The sequence below is a fragment of the Pan troglodytes genome, chromosome 5 (genome assembly GCF_028858775.2).
Source record: "Pan troglodytes isolate AG18354 chromosome 5, NHGRI_mPanTro3-v2.0_pri, whole genome shotgun sequence".
NCBI classification, from domain to species: domain Eukaryota; kingdom Metazoa; phylum Chordata; class Mammalia; order Primates; family Hominidae; genus Pan; species Pan troglodytes.
Genome location: NC_072403.2, coordinates 38,456,049 through 38,465,078, shown reverse-complemented (window position 1 = coordinate 38,465,078; position 9,030 = coordinate 38,456,049). Strand labels below are relative to the sequence as shown.

Sequence of the window (9,030 nt, the reverse complement as noted above, 5' to 3'; positions counted from 1 at the left end):
AAAGTGCTGGGATTACAGGCGTGAGCCACTATGCCTGGCCTAGACTCACATCTTTTATACAATCACCACCCAATTCACTTCTTTATGGTTAATTTTTGTTTGTTTCATTATAAATAACTAGACAGTTGCATAAATTCAACCACTTTCTTGTTGAATCCATTTAGTGTAGAGAGCCAGAGTCCGGAGAATCATGACCAACTCAGCATTTCCACTGCGGCAATATGATCAAACAGTAAACTGTTTATCATGAGTACAGAATAGGGGCAAACTCTCTTCTGTGCTGGCCACCAGAAGGTTTGCTGAGGGCAATCACTCCATGGTGTCGGGCTCCTTAAGGTTATCTGCTGGGACATCTAGAGCCTATTGTTCTAGGAATGCAGTCTTGCAAGGCTGCTCTGGAGCAAGCAGCAGACCGACAACCACCCTCTTCTTGCTATCTCTTTTCAGTAAATACGAAGGAAGCTCAAAGCTCAGGGCCCTTGTTCACAAACAGCAAGGTGCCCCTGACCCCTTCTTCCAAATATACTCTTTTGTCTTTATTCCCACATTCGTCCTCCTTTGTTCAGTCCAACAGGGTCCGTGGCATAGTGATGTTCAAACAGTGACAGGGCGACGCCATAGTGGTTTCTAAACACAGGGACATGAGAATGTGAACAAAGAAGGTCTGCTGGAGCAGAGGAATTGAAATTGACAAGATGAATGGGGACCCCGAGATGAGTCTGCTGGCAGCTGATATAAGGTCAGTGCCCTAAAGAGGTACTGGGAGCAATATAAGGTCAGTGCTCTAAAGAAGTACTGGGAATGGGAAGTTTTCTGAATCAGGGTAACGTGAGGCAGAATTTGTCTATTGAAGAAAAACATTATGTGCAGTTGCTTAAAGTTTTGTTGAAATAATCTGGTGCTCAGGTTAGATCTCAGACATTAACTAAGATGCTGCAGGAGCTTATTATGCATAACCCATGGTTCCCACAGACAGGCACTCTTGATATGGAAAATTGGGACAGAGCAGAAGGATTAAAACAGGCTCATCAAAAAGGTCTCAAAGTTGGTCCTTCCGTTTTCTCCACTTGGAGTTTAGTCCATACTGTCCTTCTGCCATTATCTCCTTCTTAGCTTGCTGGACAGCAGGAGTGATGTTCTGAAAGAATCTGTTGTCCCACCCACAGCTCCAATTGAAAATAAAAAAAACAAGAGAAGGAGGATAAAAATTGGCCTATACCGCCTCCTCCAATAGCAGAAACATCTGTACCGCGTCCTTCGGTAGCAGAAATAGAGACTCCAATACAGAGAATTTTACACCCTGCTGCCATAGCTGGAGAGCCCTTAGGACCTTGCACTTTTCCTATTTCTGTAAGGCCTGATCCAAATAATCCATAGCAGCTTATTCATGAACACACTCCACTAGAGTTTAAGTTGTTGAAGGAATTAAAACGAGTGTGGTAAATAATGGCGTACAGAGCCCATTCATTTTAGGATTGCTAGTATCTGTATTTGGTGCTGTGCGCCTTCTACCCTTCGATGTAAAGAATTTGTCTCACACTTGTTTGTCTCCTAGTGCATACCTGACATGGAATTTAAATTGGCAAGAAACGTGTGCAGACCAGGCTAGACAGAATCGTGTAGCTGGACACAGAGACATTACAGAGGACATGCTGTTAGGTAATGGCCCTATTCAGACCTGGAACATCAAATGGCACTCCCAAATGCCAGCAGTGTGCATAGGCTGCTAAATGTGACTGGGCCACAATTCCGGAAGAGGGAGTCCCAGTACAATCCTTTTTACATATCATGCAAGGGTTGCAGGAACCTTATGCACAATTTCTTGCAAGATTACAAGATGCAATGAAGCATCAGATTCCTCATACCGCTGCTGCAGAAATGCTAACCTTAACTCTAGCTTTTGAGAATGCAAATGCAGATTGTAAACATGCATTGGCAGCTGTGAGGTGCATAAAAAACTTGGGAAATTTTCTCAGAGCCTGTCAGGATGTGGGAACTGAGCTTCATCGCTCTACAATATTAGCGCAGGCAATGGCTAATTTAGCAGTTGACAAATCTAAAGGGAGCCAAGCGTCAAATTCTAAAATGGGAAAATGTTATAACTGTGGAAAAACTGGACATTTTAAAAAGGAATGCCACCAGATCTCAGGACAGAAAGGATCTTACAATGCAGTGCCCCACCCAGAGAGAAAAAACACCAGGACTTTGTCCTTGCTGTAACCAAGGAAGTCACTGGACTAATCAGTGCTGCTCAAAATTTCATGAAAACAGCACCCACCTGTCAGGAAACTAGAAGGGGGCCTGGACCCGTGCCCCTCAAACAATGAGGGCATTTCCAGTTCAGACCACAGTCCCACTTCAGGGATGGGTGCCAGGAGAAAGATTGATTCCTGGTATTCCTCACCTCAGGAACACCAGGAACTGCAGGATTAGATCTCCTCACCAGAGAAAGAACTACATTAGTTGGAGGAGACAAACCTACCAAAGTTCCCACTGGCATTTGGGGACCTTTACCAACAGGATACATAGGACTAATTTTAGGCAAAAGCCCTCTTAACTTGCAAGGCATGACTGTAGTCCCTGGAGTAGTTGACTCTGATTATGAAGGAGAAATTCAAGTAGTTTTAATGTCAAAATGTCTTTGGGTTTTTGAACTGGGAGAATATATTGCTCAGTTGTTGCTTATTCCCTGCAAATTACATCCTTTTCCACAAAAGGAGAAATGAGGAAATAAAGGGTTTGGAAGCACAACTACATGGGAAATCTATCTATCCCAGCCCATAGCCTCTAATAGACCCACCTGGGTAGTACAAATTAAAAGAAAGAAATTTTATGGGCTTATGGATACAGGAGCTGAAGTGTCAGTAATATCCAGTAAGGACTGGCCCCCCCAGTATGGTCTCTCAGACTAACCTCCACATCCCTAGTGGGAGTAGGAGTGGCTAAAAGTGTTCAACAGAGTGCTGAGATTTTATCTTGTCTTGGTCCGGATGGACAGTCATGTACTTTTCAGCCTTATGTTGCAAATATAGCAATCAATTTATGGGATCGAGACTTACTTACGGCATGGAATATGAGACTTACAAATGAAAACTTTGATAACCCAGGATTTAAAATGTTGAAAGACATGGGATATCAGAGTGGGACAGGTTTAGGGAAATTCCTACGAGGAAAACCTAACCCAATATCAATAACTGGAAAAACAGATAGAAAAGGGCTATGACATCAGGATTTCTGGTGGGGGTCATTGATATTTCTCCTCCATCCTCTGCCTTACCATTAGAATGGCCAGTGGCAAACCCGTATGGGTGGATCAATGGCCCCTATCTCAGGAGAAGCTGATGCAACTTCAGCAGCTAGTATAAGAACAATTGGACACAGGACATATAGAGGAGTCAGCCCCTGGAATTCACCAGTGTTTGTTATTCCAAAAAAGTCTGGAAGATGGCGACTGCTGCATGATTTGAGAGCTATTAATGCGTAAATTAAACAAATGGGTCCATTACAGCAAGGTGTGCCAACTCCAGTGGTCATTCCTAGAGATTGGCCTCTTGCAGTAATAGATCTTAAGGATTGTTTCTTCACTATACCATTACACGAGAAGGATAAGCCTCGATTTGTCTTCTCTGTGCCTTCTATTAATCAAAGAGAACCTGTTTCTTGCTATCAATGGAGAGTTTTACCCCAAGGCATGCTTAATAGTCCCACACTATGTCAGCATTTTGTAGGACAGGCGTTAAAGGAGCCGCAAAATATGTTTCCTACTGCTTACATCATTCATTTTATGGATGACATTCTTTTGGCCGCTCCTACAGATCAAATCTTACAAAAGTTATTCTGAGAAACAAAGCAGGCTTTAACTAAATGGAATCTCAAAATAGCTCCAGAAAAGGTACAAAAAACTTCGCCATACCGTTACTTAGATAATATTGTTACTGAAAGACGTGTACGGCCTCAAAAAGTAGTGCTCCGTAAAGACAGGTTACAGACTTTAAGTGATTTTCAACAGTTGTTAGGGGATATTAATTGGCTGCACCCAATGCTAGGTATTGCCACTTATCAACTGACACATCTTTATCAAACCCTACAAGGAGATTCTTCATTAGATTTCCCACAGCAATTGACCAAAGAGGCAGAAGCTGAGTTACAGCTTGTAGAACAGATGCTTCAGCAATTGCATGCCTCCCAGCTACAGCCACAGAAACCTTTGCTTTCACTATCCTTCAGACAAAATTTTGCAGTTTTATAAAGTCTATTCTTTCATTCTTCCTGTGATTACTCATCACAAGCCTATTCCAGGTGGACAAACCTATTTTACTGATGGCTCTTCCAAAGGTGGTACAGCTGTTTATGGACCCAAGCATACTCAAACAATAATGACCTCTGGGGTTTCAGCTCAATACTCAGAGTTGATTGCAGTCATTCAGGTTTTGCAGCTCACAGCTTCAGATGCTATCAACATTGTCTGTGATTCAGCTTATGTTGTAAATGTAGCCAGTCATGTAGAAACTGCTACAATTAAAAGTACCCTAGAACCAGAACTGCTTAATTTGTTCCTAAGACTTCAACAAACTATTCGCTCTGGTGCAGCTCCTTTTCATATTTCTCATATTCGCTCTCACACACAGCTTCCTGGAGCACGATCTCTAGGTAATGATAGAGCAGATAAATTGATTGGTTCTGTGTTTCAGCAAGCTCAAACCTCTCATGTATTACTGCATCAAAACACCTCTGCCCTTACTTGCACATTTAACTTGCCTCACAGCCAAGCTAGGTCTATAATACAATCCTGTCCTACTTGCCAGCATGTCCCTGGAGCCACACCTGTAGAAGGATGTAATCCACGAGGTTTGGCTCTAAATGAAATTTGGCAAATGGATATTACACACATAGCAGCCTTTGGTAAGCTTGGCTATGCTCTTGTGCCTATAGACACTTATTCTCATATGCTGCATGCTACATGCCAAACAGGTGAGACAGCTGGTCATGTGCGGCAACATTTCTGTCGTCATTTGCTCATATGGGGATACCTAAACAATTAAAAACTGACAATGGACCTGCTTATGCTAGTCATGCTTTTCAAAATTTCCTGAAGCTTTGGGCCATAACCCATAAAACAGGAATTCCTTATAATCCTAGAGGACAAGGCATTATAGAGCAGGCACATCAAACATTACAACACATGTTGAAAAGACAAAAAGGAGGAGTAGGAGACAAGTTACCACTGCAATCAAAGTAATATTTAGCCTTATTTACTTTAAATTTTTTGACTCCTGGTATGGATGTTAAGACTCCAGCGGAAAGACATTGGCCACTCTTGGAGAAAAAGAGAAGAGGTTTTCCGAAAGTGTAATGGAAATCCCCAGAAAGAGGACAATGGAAAGATCTGGTGGATTTACTGCCTGTAGTCCCACCTACTCAGGAGGCTGAGGCAGGAGAATCACTTGAATCCGCGAGGCGGGGGTTGCAGTGAGCCAAGATGGCACCACTGCATTTCAGCCTGGGCAACATAGTGAGACTCCATCTCAAAAAATATATATATATATCTATTTGGAGAATCATTTCTGCTTGTTTTGCACAGGAGATGCATTGATCAGCTAAATGTGAATGTAAGAACTTTCAAAACTAAAATGATGTTCCTTAATTCCTAAATCTCTGCTTTAGGACTCAGGCTTTTCTAGGAACACAAAGATTTGGAGAATCATTTCTGTCCGTCCCACCTTCCCAGGGGCAGAACCATTTCTCTGGTGTTCTAAGGTGTGAGTGCATGGCGGTACTATTCCTAAAAATTCATACTCGGTTTCCTCATGTACCCTACTCTGTCCCTTTATCCACATTGTTTTAAATCATATTCTTCTCTCAAGGTGTAAGAGGATGATAAATAGGTGCCAAGTGGAGCACCCAAGTGTGATGAGCCCCCTCACAGTGGAATGGAGTGAGAAGATTTCTGACCTCATAAATTGAAGGCTATCTTCAGTTATTGTTTTATAGATTTTAAGTAAATTAATCCTCATATAACCCCAAGAGGTAAATTAGTATAATTTAACCTACATTGTACATGAGAAAGTAGAGACACAAAAGAATCAAAAAACTCTTCCAGGATCAACCAGTAAAACGCAGACCTTGGATTTGAGCCAGGCGACCTGGCTCAGGTATCAGTTTTAATTAATACACTCTGTACTTTCAAAGATTTGTAAACACTTTAACAATACACGACAATTTCAAGCTATGAAAAAACAAATAAAATTTTTACATCTCGCAAATCTAATGGGTCCACACTATCACGATTAAATTCCAGACTGATGACACTGTGAGGGCGTATGGCCAGCTGTGCTGGAGGCCTCGTCAAGGCCAGAGCCCGGGTTTACAGAGAAGCAAACAAACAGCTGAACAACGAGACTCTAACTTCCTGATTCCTTCTCTCTACCTTTTTTTCTCCTAGTCCAACCTAAGGGGACTATGTATCCTGCAAAACCCAGCCCCTGCCTCACAGCAACCTCCTGGTCTGCTGTGTGAGTGGTCTCTATCCAGGCAGCATTGAAGTCAGGTGGTTCCGGAATGGTCAGGAAGAGAAGGCTGCAGTGGTATCCATAGGCCTGATCCAGAATGGAGACTGGACCTTCCAGACCCTGGTGATGCTGGAAACAGTTTCTCGGAGGGGAGAGGTTTACATCTGCCAAATGAAGCATCCAAGCATGATGAGCCCTCTCACAGTGCAATGGAGTGAGCAGTTTTCTGACTTCATAAATTTCTCACCCACCAAGAAGGGGACTGTGCTAATCCCTGAGTGTCAGGTTTCTCCTCTCCCACATCCTGTTTTCATTTTCTCCATGTTCTCATCTCTATCAGCATAGGTCACTGGGGGTAGCCCTGCATCATTTCTAGAAACAACTGTACCTCCTGGAGAAGCAGTCACACCTGCCAGGCAGGAGAGGCTGTCCCTCTTTTGAACCTCCGCATGATAGCACAGGTCAGGGTCACGTGGTTTCCCTGGGCTCTAGGCCCTGCCTCTGGGTCTGAGACTGAGTTTCTGGTGCTGTTGATCTGAGTTGTTTGTTGTGATCTGAGAAGAGGAGAACTGCAGGGACCTTCCTGACATGAGGGGAGTCCAATCTCAGCTCTGCCTTTTATTAGCCCTGTCACTCTAGACAAACTACTTAACCTCACTGAGACTCAGGCTTTCTGTTGATCAGATTTTGAAGTTGTGCCTTACATCAAGGCTGTAATATATGAATGAGTTTGATGCCTGGACCTTGTAACTGTTCAGTGTGATTTGAAAACCGTTTTTTCCCCCAGAAACAGCTAGTTATTGTAGTTCTTACAGGGTAGCCTTCTTCCCCGTTTTCAAAGCTCTGAATCTTAGGGTCTCAATTAAAGAGGTTCAATTTGGAATAAACATCACTAAACCTGGCTGCCTCTCTCAGGTGCATGGTCTGAATCTGCACAGAGCAAGATGCTGAGTGGAATCGGGGGCTTTGTGCTGGGCCTGCTCTTCCTTGGGACGGGGCTGTTCATCTACTTCAAGAATCAGAAAGGTGAGGAGCTTTTGGGAGCTGAGTCTCTCCATAGGCTTTTCTGGAGAAGGAAATATGGCTTTGCTAGGATTAGTTCTCAGTATATCAGTTGCCCTGGATAAAGCCTTTTTTTCCCCAAATGACCTCCAATGTCCTGATAATCCAGAAATCATCAGTGCATGGTTACTATGTCAAAGCATAATAGCTTGTGGCCTGCAGAGATAAGAGGAAGGTTAACAAGTAGGGGTCCTTTGGTTTGAGATCCTGGAGCAAATTAAGGAAGAGCCACTAAGGCTAATGCAATTACACTGGATCCTGTGACAGACACCTCATGCTTCATGGGTCACATGGTCTGTTTCTGCTCTTCTCTGCCCTGGTTGGTGTGGGTTGTGGTGTTAGAGAAATCTCAGGTGGGAGATCTGGGGCTGGGACATTGTGTTGGAGGACATATTTGCTTCCATATCTTTTAAGTGTGTATCTTTTCCTCTTTTTCCCAGGACACTCTGGACTTCACCCAACAGGTAATGCCTTTTAATCCTCTTTCAGAAAGAGATTCGGTTTCCCTAGAATGATGGCAGAGGTGATAAGGCATGAGACAGAAATAATAGGAAAGACTTTGGATCCAGATTTCTGATCAGGCAATTTACACCAAAACTCCTCCTCTCCACTTAGAAAAGGCCTGTGCTCTGCAGGATCATTGGCTCAGGGAGACTTAGGAACTTGTTTTTCTTCTTCCTGCAGTGCTCTCATCTGAGTCATTGAAAGCAGGGAAAAGAAGTTTTAGTAAAGCCAGGTCTGAAAACAATTTCCTCTGTCTCTGCAGGACTCCTGAGCTGGACTCCTGAGCTGAAGTGCAGATGACCACATTCAAGGAAGAACCTTCTGCCCCAGCTTTGCAGAATGAAAAGCTTTCCCACTTGGCTCTTATTCTTCCACAAGAGCTTTGTCAGGACCAGGTTGCTACTGGTTCAGCAATTCTGCAGAAAATGTCCTCCCTTGTGGCATCCTCAACTCCTGCTCTTGGCCTGAAATCCCAGCACTGATAGCAGCGCCTCATCTTCAACTTTTGTGCTTCCCTTTACCTAAACTTTCCTGCCTCCCCTGCATCTGTACTCCCCCAGTGCCACAAACACATTGCATTATTCAATGTTTCTCAAACATGGAGTTAAAAATTGTCTGGTCCATTTGGCTGCAAGGACAAAAAATAAGAAAAAGGGATGATTATTTCCCAATAGAATAATGGTTTTCATGTATATATAATAAGTATATGAGGTAAATGCACATGTTAAATAGCTTGATTTAGACATTCCACACTATAGGCATATATCAAAACTTCATGCTCTACAACATAAATATACTACACAATTTTTACTTGTCAATTAAAAAAGTAAACCTAACGTTCAAAAAGGCAATGCATAAAAACTGAGAACAGACTATAACAACTGAAACAAACTTGGCAAACATGAGATGAGAAACCAGCCAGCAAGTCAATCAGAACTTTTTCTTAACACCGTCT

The 9,030-nt window shown here is 42.9% G+C and overlaps 1 pseudogene; it reads left to right on the top strand.

Moving 5' to 3' along the window:
- The first annotated feature begins 695 nt into the window (after positions 1-695).
- Positions 696-8,049, top strand: LOC129144362 (HLA class II histocompatibility antigen, DR beta 4 chain-like; annotated as a pseudogene).
- The last annotated feature ends 981 nt before the right edge of the window (positions 8,050-9,030 follow it).